Genomic DNA, 11,937 nt, shown 5'->3' on the forward strand with positions numbered 1-11,937 from the left:
CGCTAGCAAACTTGACCCAGACAACAAAGTAAAGCTAGTTTTCAGCTACGAGCCCAACACGAACCGGACGTATTAGCCAGAGGTCCCTTTACTACGGTTCGGAGCCGCTGACCTATGGAAGAAATATAGTATCATCAGAATTCAAGTATTTTTAGACATTGAATTTATGACACTGAATTTTTATCCTCCAAATTTCCCTGCAAAAATATTCACCTGCAAAAATTCACCTGCAAAAATTCACCTGCAAAAAATTCACCTGCAAAAATTCACCTGAAAAAAATTCACCTGCAAAAAATTCACCTGCCAAAAATTCACCTGAAAAAAAATTCACCTGCAAAAATTCACCTGCAAAAAATTCACCTGAAAAAAAGTTCACCTGCAAAAATTCACCTGCAAAAAATTCACCTGCAAAAATTCACCTGCAAAAATTCAACTGCAAAAGTGATGAACTTTAATGACCCAAGCCAGAGCAATCAGCACCAGATCGAGTCGAGTGGCTCTCGGCCAATTAAATTACGCTGTTTGATCACATGACACCGTTAGCCAGCAGTTTGTCTCCTAAAAGAGAGCTGTTTAGAGGTGAGTGATTAAGTTTTTCTCCTAAATAGAGATCATTACAGAACGCCTAGTCCTACTTAAAATCCCATTTATTTTTATTTTATCATCTACTCGAACTAAGGAAAACGTTTGACTAACTCAAAGACAATTTCCACGCCTCCCCTGCCTGACTGCAGAGGCAGTTTTGAATTTAGGAGCAGCAAGATGGAAGCGGCAAACCCTGGCGATTCTCCGGTAAGTATATTGTTTTTTATCTTCAAGTTTGTCTTTTGAAACGTTAATTTTATTTAAATCCGTTGCTCACGTATAAAGTACACAGACGGGGTCTTTGCTCAACTCGTCTGAGGCGTGTCTCACTAAGCGCTACATGCTAGCATCCTGCTAACCGAGCTACCCTTTACATGCTGTGCTTTAGAAAATAGGATACTCGTTAAAAAATACTCCGCAGATATTGATAGATAGACGAACACTGCAAATATAATGTTGTAAACGAAAACGGCCTTTGGTGAAGTGGTAAAATACACCATGAATAGAGCGATAGAGTGAATGGCTGCCATGGTTGCAGACATTCCTGATTTAATGACAAGAATGGGGAAGAGTGAGGCGAAGTGAACCAAAGCCACAAAACACGGTCAGACAAGGCGGCAAAAGGGCAGTGATCTGTCCGTCAGTATGAAGTTGGTGTGTGCTTTGGTGAACAAAAACTCGAGACCGGTAGCAGGAAGATGGGAGACTCGTGTTTCACTGGAATAGTGGTGAATTAAAACATCCTTTGTTGGGGACATTTAGGTGTAAATGCATCCATAAAGGTGAGACAGAGGCAGACCAGACAGTGAAGAAAACAAGGCAAACATTAGAAATATTAAAACGGAAATATAGGATTAATATAACATACAATTGGGGAAAATGTAAGGAACACAATGTAAATGATATTGTAAAGTCATTAAAACAGCATACTCTGATTAAAAGAAACAGATAATTGGGTAGGATGATGATGATGATGATGATAATAATAATAATAATAATAATAATAATAATAATAATAAAATAAAAAAAATGTACAAGATGGGTATGTATACTTGTAGCCAGAACTTAACAACTATAAAGTTGTAGCATGCCAGTACCTTACCCCATCCATTATATCCACACTTTCAGAAAAGGATATGGTCAATATCTTTACAAATACTATCTAAACTTAAACTGGATATCCCCTCTGCTTCTTCTGCTTCTTGTATACACCCTCAGGGTTTGTGATCAGCCAGCGGCTGATATGATCATTAATCCTGTAAAATAATATTCTTTCGGTTTATGAATCTGTTTGCATGGATTTCTTAATCTGTTTCCACTGTTAGCAGAAGTTGTGGTGTGCTGCTCTCCAAGACTACAAGCTGCGTTAAAGTTGGAAGTAACTGGCCGATGTTCCACTGTTGAAGATAGCTGTGCCCATTTGTTGCACATTGTGGGTATGGAGAAGTTGAGGCCCTTGCAGGCTACCCACAATTTCCCCAAACTGAGCGATTATACATCTTCCTTCCATATTTGTATCTTGTGTCACTAAAAATAATTTTATTTAATTTTATACATTGATTAATGACCTGCAGAATCTCCTTATCATATTAAGTGATTCATAATTGTCACTTTATGCTTTCTCCATCTTGAAAGTGATGACATCCTTGCATTACATCCTTTAGGTTCATTTTCTGCAGGCAGGTTTCTGACAGAGAACAGGTAGATTTACACTATAACATGCAGCGTTCTATAGATGGACACATAAAGAAATGAAAAATTACATGTATGTGCTAACTTTCTAAACACTGTTACATTAATGATTAAGTAGATAAAACATTTATGTCAGCCTTGGCTCATAGTTCATTTAAAGACAAGAACTTTGTGTGTGTTTCAGGTCCTGCACTCTCAAAGACTGAATGAACCAGCATTGCAGCCATGGGTCACTGTGAGCATCACAGGGAAGGTTGAAGCCGCCCACTGCAGCTGTAAGGCCGGAGTCACGGAGACCTGCACCCACGTCACTGCTCTTCTGTTTAATGTAGAAGCAACAGTGATCTGTGGCACAAGGACTGTTACAGATGAACCTGCATACTGGGTTTTGCTGGGTAATATGACCAAGATACAGCCAGAGGTTGGCCATAAGATAGACTTCTCCTCTTCAGCTGCCCAAAAAAAGGCTCTTGATCAGAACAAACAGACCATCTGTAGTGACAGGTAAAAGGAGCCGTCCTCAAAAAAGAAATCCCACCTGCTACCGTGGAGGAGTTGTCACTGCTATAATGCCATCATGTTTTATCTAGGGGTCTAGATTTATGCCTATAGTGCACTGCCGTGTAAATAATTTGCATTTACTGAATGAGTATCACTGTTCAAAAATTGAATAAAGAAACAAACTAATTTTTGCCTTTTTTTTTTTTTTTTTATTAAAACCACTTTATAGAACATCACATCAGTTACAATGTAGAATCCATGTCACTGGAGAATTTTGATTCAATAAACAGTAAAAAGGTGAGCTGTGAAGACCAAGGACAAGTGCAGCTCACAGGTTTTCTATCCAAGGAATCCCAGAAGATTGCATGGTGTCATTGCCCAGCAGTTGTTCGCAGGACATATGGACTCAACCTCAATCCCTCACACTGAGCACCATGAAGTGACAGTGCAGAGGAAAAACTCCCCTTTAACAAGAAGAAACCTCCAGCAGAACCCGGTTCAGTCATCTGGGTTTGGAGGAGAGAGAGAGACACAGAACTACCAAAAGTATATTTTTTTTTTTATGTGATTGACTGTTGTTGTAATTCAAGCCCTGAGTGTAGAGCAGGTAAGATATAAAGTTGCATCCTAAATTCCATGCTCATGCAGAGTGTTTAGTTTATGACTTTTTCACCTGGTCATTTCTTGATGAACAGATGGTCTTTTAGGGTTGACCAAGCTGGTACCTTGACTCTGTTCTCTGCAAGATGTTGCAAAAAACAAAATCATATGGAGACAATATTGGACACAAAATATATAACAATTTAGTTAAATGTAGCATTAACTCATAGGTCTTGCTAAAGTAAACCTTGTATTCTGATTCATCACAGCAGCAGTTCAGTTGGATGATGTCAGTAACTGCAGCAAGTGTCTTGCTGACTGAATAATTACATCTTGCATAATCTGAAACAAACACATAAAGACAGAAACAATTTATAAATTAACGTTTGATAAAATCTAAGAATTAATCATTTATTAGATACCAATATGTAGGGCTGCTCAATTAATCGAATTTTAATCACGATTACGATCTGGGCTTTCAACGATCATTAAAAATGACTGAGCCGATTATTGGCCCCTCCCTCATTTATCCGCGACACCTTAAAGGCCGGTCCGTGAAAATATTGTCGGGCATAAAGGGTGGCGCAAAAAAGGGTGGAGACCGCTGATTAAGAGGACCCGAGGGAAGCTCGGAAAGCTAAGCAGAAGTTATTTGGAGAGGAGAGTGACTGCCGTTGGTTGAAAAGAGAGGTAAAAAAAAACTTCAGTGGTGTTGCACACTATTTTATATTATTTTTTAAAGTCATTGTTAACCCTTTAAAGCCGGTCAGAGCAGCACGCTCCGTTTTGCGTAACTATTTTTAAATCCCTGTAGAACCTGAACCGTGTAAGCTAGCGCAATAATTTGTTTTGCATATGAAACCGGAGGAGTTGTACTTACATCTGATGCCATCAGTTTGTCCTCGGTCACGGTTTCGTTCCACATATAGCTTTGCAAAAATTGCATAAAAAGCGCTTGCAGGAACAAAAGCATAATATTCCAGAAACACGCTTTGCCGTTCCTATCAGCTGTTCGTAACACTTCCCACAGTAAAATGATGCACCTGCTGTTTTCTTTGCAAATTTGCATCATAGGATTGTTTTTTGTTTTTCCTGCAGTATATAAAAATTGCTGTATCTCCAAAATAAAACTATGAAGACACTCAAAATAAATTTCCTGTTGTTGTAAACTATTTTTTGCAACTTTATTGTATTTAAAGTTTTGAGGGATAAACCTCTTAAATTTCTCCAAGTAGAAATATATGTAAACAAAACAAAAGCGATTTTCTATTTTTTTTGTAGTTTATTGCACTTTTTTGCAATTTATGTAATTACTATGGACTTAATGCATACATATTATTAAAATATGGGCTATAACAGTTGTATTGATGTATAGCAACTTGAAATGCTCCCACAAATGGCACTACAGCATGTAAAAAAAAATAATATAAGCTCTGGTGGACTTGGTTCTATAGTAGGTCTTAAAGGGTTAAATAAATATCGTCAAATAATCGTGATCTCAATTTCAGTGAAAATAATCGTGATTATCATTTTTGCCATAATCGAGCAGCCCTACCAATATGAATATGTCTACCATAAAACTTGTGTGGAGCGAAGTTACATTCAATCAAGATGGTCTGGCATGCTACAACTTTGTAGTTGTTAAGTTCTGGCTACAAGTATACATACCCATCTTGTACATGTTCTTTAACATTATTATTATTATTATTATTATTATTATTATTATTATTATTATTATTATCATCATTATTATCATCATCATCCTACCCAATTATCTGTTTCTTTTAATCAGAGTATGCTGTTTTAATGACTTTACAATATCATTTACATTGTGTTCCTTACATTTTCCCCAATTGTATATTATATTAATCCTATATTTCCGTTTTAATATTTCTAATGTTTGCCTTGTTTTCTTCACTGTCTGGTCTGCCTCTGTCTCACCTTTATGGATGCATTTACACCTAAATGTCCCCAACAAAGGATGTTTTAATTCACCACTATTCCAGTGAAACACGAGTCTCCCATCTTCCTGCTACCGGTCTCGAGTTTTTGTTCACCAAAGCACACACCAACTTCATACTGACGGACAGATCACTGCCCTTTTGCCGCCTTGTCTGACCGTGTTTTGTGGCTTTGGTTCACTTCGCCTCACTCTTCCCCATTCTTGTCATTAAATCAGGCCGTTCTGCAACCATGGCAGCCATTCACTCTATGGCTCTATTCATGGTGTATTTTACCACTTCACCAAAGGCCGTTTTCGTTTACAACATTATATTTGCAGTGTTCGTCTATCTATCAATATCTGCGGAGTATTTTTTAACGAGTATCCTATTTTCTAAAGCACAGCATGTAAAGGGTAGCTCGGTTAGCAGGATGCTAGCATGTAGCGCTTAGTGAGACACGCCTCAGACGAGTTGAGCAAAGACCCCGTCTGTGTACTTTATACGTGAGCAACGGATTTAAATAAAATTAACGTTTCAAAAGACAAACTTGAAGATAAAAAACAATATACTTACCGGAGAATCGCCAGGGTTTGCCGCTTCCATCTTGCTGCTCCTAAATTCAAAACTGCCTCTGCAGTCAGGCAGGGGAGGCGTGGAAATTGTCTTTGAGTTAGTCAAACGTTTTCCTTAGTTCGAGTAGATGATAAAATAAAAATAAATGGGATTTTAAGTAGGACTAGGCGTTCTGTAATGATCTCTATTTAGGAGAAAAACTTAATCACTCACCTCTAAACAGCTCTCTTTTAGGAGACAAACTGCTGGCTAACGGTGTCATGTGATCAAACAGCGTAATTTAATTGGCCGAGAGCCACTCGACTCGATCTGGTGCTGATTGCTCTGGCTTGGGTCATTAAAGTTCATCACTTTTGCAGTTGAATTTTTGCAGGTGAATTTTTGCAGGTGAATTTTTTGCAGGTGAATTTTTGCAGGTGAATTTTTTGCAGGTGAATTTTTGCAGGTGAATATTTTTGCAGGGAAATTTGGAGGATAAAAATTCAGTGTCATAAATTCAATGTCTAAAAATACTTGAATTCTGATGATACTATATTTCTTCCATACTGACCTGTTTTATATACGCGCTGAATAGTTTTCTACACAAGATCGCTGCAAAAAGTGCAGCCTTACCTAATGTCCACCTACTGTTATTCATTTATATTAAGATTTTAACATCTAGTTGGTATTGGTATGGCGAGTAGCCTTCAGTAATAGTAATAAATCACACAGCAATAGTACATTCATGTAGTTGTAAAGTATTCAGAATACATTACTTCTATAATCTTTGGTGGAATACATTTTAAAATTAACCTTCCCAACACTGTCAACAGGTTAGCACCTCATACCACAGTGCATCAAAGCAGTCTCATGAGCGCTGGGAAGGACGAGCCCAGAGTCCAAAACAGACAGTGCAGGAGATGACAAGGTTAGTAATTGTATGGTGAAAATTATACTTTGTTATCTTGATTGGCAAAAGAAAAGTAAATACAAAATCTGCTTCTCACATTTAGGGCATTTCCAAGATATTTTTTTTTTTCAAAACTTCAATTTCTTTCATTACAGCTGTCCTATGCCAGAAGTTCTGTTGACCCAGAGTGAGAGGCATCATTTCAGAAACACCAGGAAGACTGAAACTCGTCACCAGGATCAAGCAGGGCTCGTGATCTTCACCAGCAGCTCCCTCACAAGAAGGATAAACCCAGCATTTCATGAACACTGATGGAGACCTTTGCTTTGTGTAATGTTAGAAGTACTCAGATAATCCTCAGAGGGTCTGGACTTTTACATAATATAATAGAATAGAATTCAACTTTGTTGTCATTGCACATGCACAGGGCAACGGAATGCAGTTTGCATCCATCCAGAAGTGCCTTTAGCCATGATATAGATATATTACAATATATATTAGCAATAATATAGATATGTAAGTATATTACAGAAATGGGTCTATTATGGTATGTTACAATGTACACGGTATGAAGTATGTTAAGAATATTCTATAACTATGTACAGGCTGTAGTGAGTACAAACTATGTACAGGCTACGAACAGGATATAAATATGAAAAACTATACAGAAATCTGAGATATACAGTTATACAGAAATGTGAACTATGCAAATTATAAACAGTTGTAGGATTAAAAATCATCATATGTACAGAATGATTATTTACACAGAACTATACAGTAGTGCAGTTAAGTAATAGCTATAGCTATAAGCTATAGTAATAGCTTTAAGTCCTGTAGAAAGTTAAATATATGTTGTGGTTACTCTGGTATGAATGACTCTGAATTACTTTATGATAAATAACACACTATTGTCAAAAAACAGTGAAAGAATTCCAGATCACAAGTTTTTAGTTCAAATACAAGTAACAACCTTTGACTTTAATCAGGTTTTATTTAATTGTGTCAGAGAAAACATCATGTGCTCTTCATGTAGCTGAGTACATTCAGTGTTTAAAACAGAAGTTGTGCAGGTCTGAGATCAGCAGTTTTCTGAAACACCAAACTGAGGTTCTGTTAATGCTGATGTATAGTGACACAGTTACAGGGGTGATTAATCCTTTTGACTTTTTGTCTTTAAATTTATCAATAAAACAGCTGCAGCTTTCACTGACAGCACATGTGGTACTTTAACTTTTGTACTGTTTTCTTCAGTTAATTTTGGAGTTACTACAAAGATTGAAGATATAGGATGGTCTGTCTGCTGTCACTGGGTGGTGCTGAGGTCTGAATCTGAGGACAGCTCCTGTAATCACAAACAGAACAGAATCATCACAAACTGAAATATAAAGTTTATCTCTCAAATCTGAAATAGAGCTGATCCTTCTCTGTCCTCACACACTCGGGATCTGAAGTTGTTCAGTCCTACAGTTCTGCCGACAGCTGTTTATTTTTTTTATTTGTTTTAAAGGCCTTACTAACACATTTTCTAATATCATGTTTACCTTTGAGTTGTTGATGCTTTATAAATGGACATCTGCAAAGATGAGATGATGGAGCAGGTTTCAGTCGAGGTTCAGTCTGCTGCTGCATCCTGGTCACAACATACAGAGGTGTTATCAGCTCAGTATTGAACAAGAAATATTAATGTTTCAAATTATTTGTCCTAAAGGATGCAAGCTGTACAGAGTACTGCACATGTGACTTTGTGAACATAATTCATTAAAAATAATTTGGACAGTTTTTTAACCAGAATATTTGTAACAAACTCAGTAAAAAAACAAAAACAAAAAAAAGCTAAAAAATAATCAGAGGAAAAATGTAACATTTTAACTTAAGCTGACAAGCGGAAGTAGTTGGTTTCAGTACATAAGTATCGGGCTTTGCTATTTAATCCGTAGCTATTGACTAATGAGGGGAATTTAAAAGTTGGCGTTAATGTCCTTCCACATGTGGAAAGCGACAGAAAACATGCTGCTGTTTGCACATATTTAATAATCAGCTCTGCACAGGAGCAGAAGCAGAGTCCAGCCTGTTGCTCTTACAGTATAATACTCATAATAAAAGTACAGTAACCGTGGTTAGTCACTAAGCAGCCCGGTGCGTTTCTCTTAATTTCTTTAGTCAGGGTAAATTCATTCACCTGCACGGGTTAGCTAAATGAACTTTACAAAACAAGTTTCCCCGACAGCCGAGTGTTCATTTTAGCTAGCTAGGTCCTTAGGTAGCTAAGGACCTAAATTACGGATTAGCTTACAAACACATTTAACTTACCAAAAATAATGCGGTGGGGACTCAGGTCCTCCTGTCCGGTAGTCCAATTTACTGAAGAACACCTCAGGCTGTCACTTTGAAATAGTCGGTAATGTAAACGCTGGACCTCTCGGCATCTGCCATTCCCGAACAGACATGTGTGAGTTTGTCCGTGACCGCAGCCGCGTCGTCAGTGTTTTCTCCAGTCATTGGTCAGCATTATAATATATGCAAATACATGCGGGTCGGAATCCCCACCCCCCAGCGCGCCCCCGGACGCCAAAACAGTGCCAGCAGAGTGAAACTGAAAAATGGTTTGAAACCGAAAAGTGGATTGAAACCGAAAAATGGATTGAAACCGAAAAAAAAAAATTGTAAGCGAAAACAAAAAAATTACAGTTTCAATTAATTGTTTTTCACTATCAATTTTTTTTTCGGTTTCAATACAAGATTTTTCAGTACATTTATTTCAGTTACAATATTTTTTTTCGGTTTCAATATTTTTTTCGGTTTCGTTTCAAGGTGGCATCGTTCTGATTCCATAGATTCTGGAGTCTTCCCACGCTCCTGTTAGTGATCCTCCATCTGGATGGATGAGACAAACCTTCTGAACAATCTAGCAGGAGATGGCCCATATCTATGGGACTGATTTCTGCTAATAACGCCTGATGGACTGATAACATCCAAAGTGGGTGAATAAAGTCACCCAGTCACTAGCTGTGCCATTACCCAGCATACACCACTCCCTCCATAAACGCAATAACCGATACAAAAGTAATAGCCTATAATTAATGTATCTGCTGTTTCTCAGGTAGTTGTTTACATTATATAATTTATTGTGTTCAGTACACGTCACTACAACGTGATTTCGGAAATGTATAAATATACGGACAACAGGCTCTTCCGCGGAAATCTCTTGTCGTCAATAAACAACGTTTAGGGAGCTCTATAGTATTCAATAAGAGGACCCGCCATGTCAGTTCTCGACGCGAGGGGGTACCCTGCGCGTCGATAAGTGAGGCAGAGGGAGTCTGACCATGCGTCACACATTTGACGAGTTGGGAGTGAGAACGTATTGCTGAGACAGGATATCTCAATATTGCGCAAATGGAAGAAAGCAATCCTACATATTTGTTTAATATGTGCAATGAAGGACATATCCTGGTCAAAAATGACTCCAAGGTTCCTCACAGTGTTACTGGAGGCCAAGGTAATGCCATCCAGAGTAAGAATCTGGTTAGATACCATATTTCTAGGATTTATAGGGTCGAGTACAATAACACCAGCTTCATCTGAATTTAGAAGCAGTTAAGAGATTTGTAACTTTAAGACATTCCTGCAGTTTTACTAATTGGTATGTGTTATTTGACTTCATGGATAGATAAAGTGGGGAGTCATCTGCATCGCAGTGAAAATGTATCTTATGCCTTTTGTTCATAAAACACTTGCTGCGGAAAACGCCATGCTACGGGACTCAGTCAAATCTCTATCCGAAAATGTGACCCAGTTAAAAATAGAAAATATAAAAATAAAAGAGAGCATTATCGATCTGCAAGCCCGTAGCATGAAAAATAATCTTGTGTTTTCTGGTATTCCAGAGTCTGCCGGAGAAGACCCAGAAACGACCATGAGAAGCTTCATGTCAGGGCTCTGTGTGCAGGCGGATGGAGAGGAGGATCCAAATGCGAGACTCGGACACTGAATACAACTCAAAACCTCAGCTTTATTGCTGGCATGAAGACAAAACATGAAGTGAACACTTAATACTGAGAACAGAAACATCCATCCATCCATTCGCTTCCGCTTATCCTTTTCAGGGTCGCGGGGGGCGCTGGAGCCTATCCCAGCTGTCATAGGGCGAGAGGCGGGATACACCCTGGACAGGTCGCCAGTCTGTCACAGGGCCAACACACAGGGACAGACAACCATTCGCACTCACATTCACTCGCACATTCACACCTAGTGGCAATTTGGATTAACCAATTAACCTATCCCCACAAACTGCATGTCTTTGGATGGTGGGAGGAGGCCACCGTGGGTACCCGGAGGGAACACACGTAAACACGGGGAGAACATGCAAACTCCACACAGAAAGAAGAAAATAACCAAAAATACAAAATCCAACCAAAGCATGAGAAACTCAAAATGCTGGGTTGAAACGACCCAGGACGGTGACATTTAGTGTGCTTGCTGGGCAACTTGGATGAGGTCACTACAGAGGTCACTACAGAAATAAACACATTATTTTTACGGCCCTATGCATTGCCAAGAAAACGGTCCTCATAACCTGGAAAAAGAAAAATAATCTTAATTCTAACCAATATAAAAACCATCTAATAGATCACATTAGTCTAGATACAGCCTACGCCATCACATTTGATCAATCCCTTTGGGCTCCTTTGTTTGGCTTCATCACCTAGTGGGGGTGGGGTCATGGTTTGGTCCTGCCTTCGCTATTGTGGTTGATATGGGGGTAGGGTAGGGCATCTGGGGATTCCCTAGGGACGTTTTCCCTGGAGGGCCTAACTCGGGGGTTGTGGCCATGACCTGGGGGAGGGTCTGTGCTGGCGGACGTTGGTTACTGGCCTGGTAGCCTGGCTGCCCCTGGGTGGGTCCAGGACGGGCGTGGGGCCTGGGGGTCTGGGGGTGCTCCGCTCCTGGGCTGGGGCTCTGGCTGGGCCTTGGGGGCTTGGGTCCTGGTTGTTGTGTCGCCAGGGTTGTGGGCGGGTGGGTGCATGGGGGCTCAGCCCCGGTGCGGGGGACCTCTGGTGCATCGGCTCAACTGGACGGCTCTCTAACTGGTGGGGAGGCTGTTACATCTTTGCAGGAGATCTCCTCTCTACAGTAGCTCTCTCTGCAGGTGGG

General features: G+C 39.4%; 2 long non-coding RNA genes across 3 annotated transcripts; one reads left to right on the forward strand and one right to left on the reverse strand.

Moving 5' to 3' along the window:
- Positions 1 to 585: 585 nt before the first annotated feature.
- LOC146652996 (uncharacterized) lies at positions 586 to 2,964 on the forward strand. The gene is made up of 2 exons (XR_014907462.1): positions 586 to 792; positions 2,462 to 2,964. It is a non-coding gene; the product is annotated as an uncharacterized LOC146652996 (long non-coding RNA).
- A 326-nt stretch (positions 2,965 to 3,290) lies between these two features.
- On the reverse strand, positions 3,291 to 6,213 carry LOC146652997 (uncharacterized). 2 transcript variants are annotated; one of them, XR_014907461.1, is made up of 4 exons: positions 6,108 to 6,213; positions 5,895 to 6,007; positions 3,626 to 3,720; positions 3,291 to 3,517 (listed from the first exon to the last, which is right to left on the reverse strand). It is a non-coding gene; the product is annotated as an uncharacterized LOC146652997 (long non-coding RNA). The 2 variants fall into 2 exon arrangements; XR_014907460.1 differs by lacking the exon at positions 6,108 to 6,213 and having other exon boundaries at positions 5,895 to 6,100.
- Between the last annotated feature and the right edge of the window lie 5,724 nt (positions 6,214 to 11,937).

Source organism: Rhamphochromis longiceps, linkage group LG15 (genome assembly GCF_057381845.1).
Source record: "Rhamphochromis longiceps isolate RC_006_pf linkage group LG15, R_longiceps_female_GT1.1, whole genome shotgun sequence".
Lineage (NCBI taxonomy): Eukaryota > Metazoa > Chordata > Actinopteri > Cichliformes > Cichlidae > Rhamphochromis > Rhamphochromis longiceps.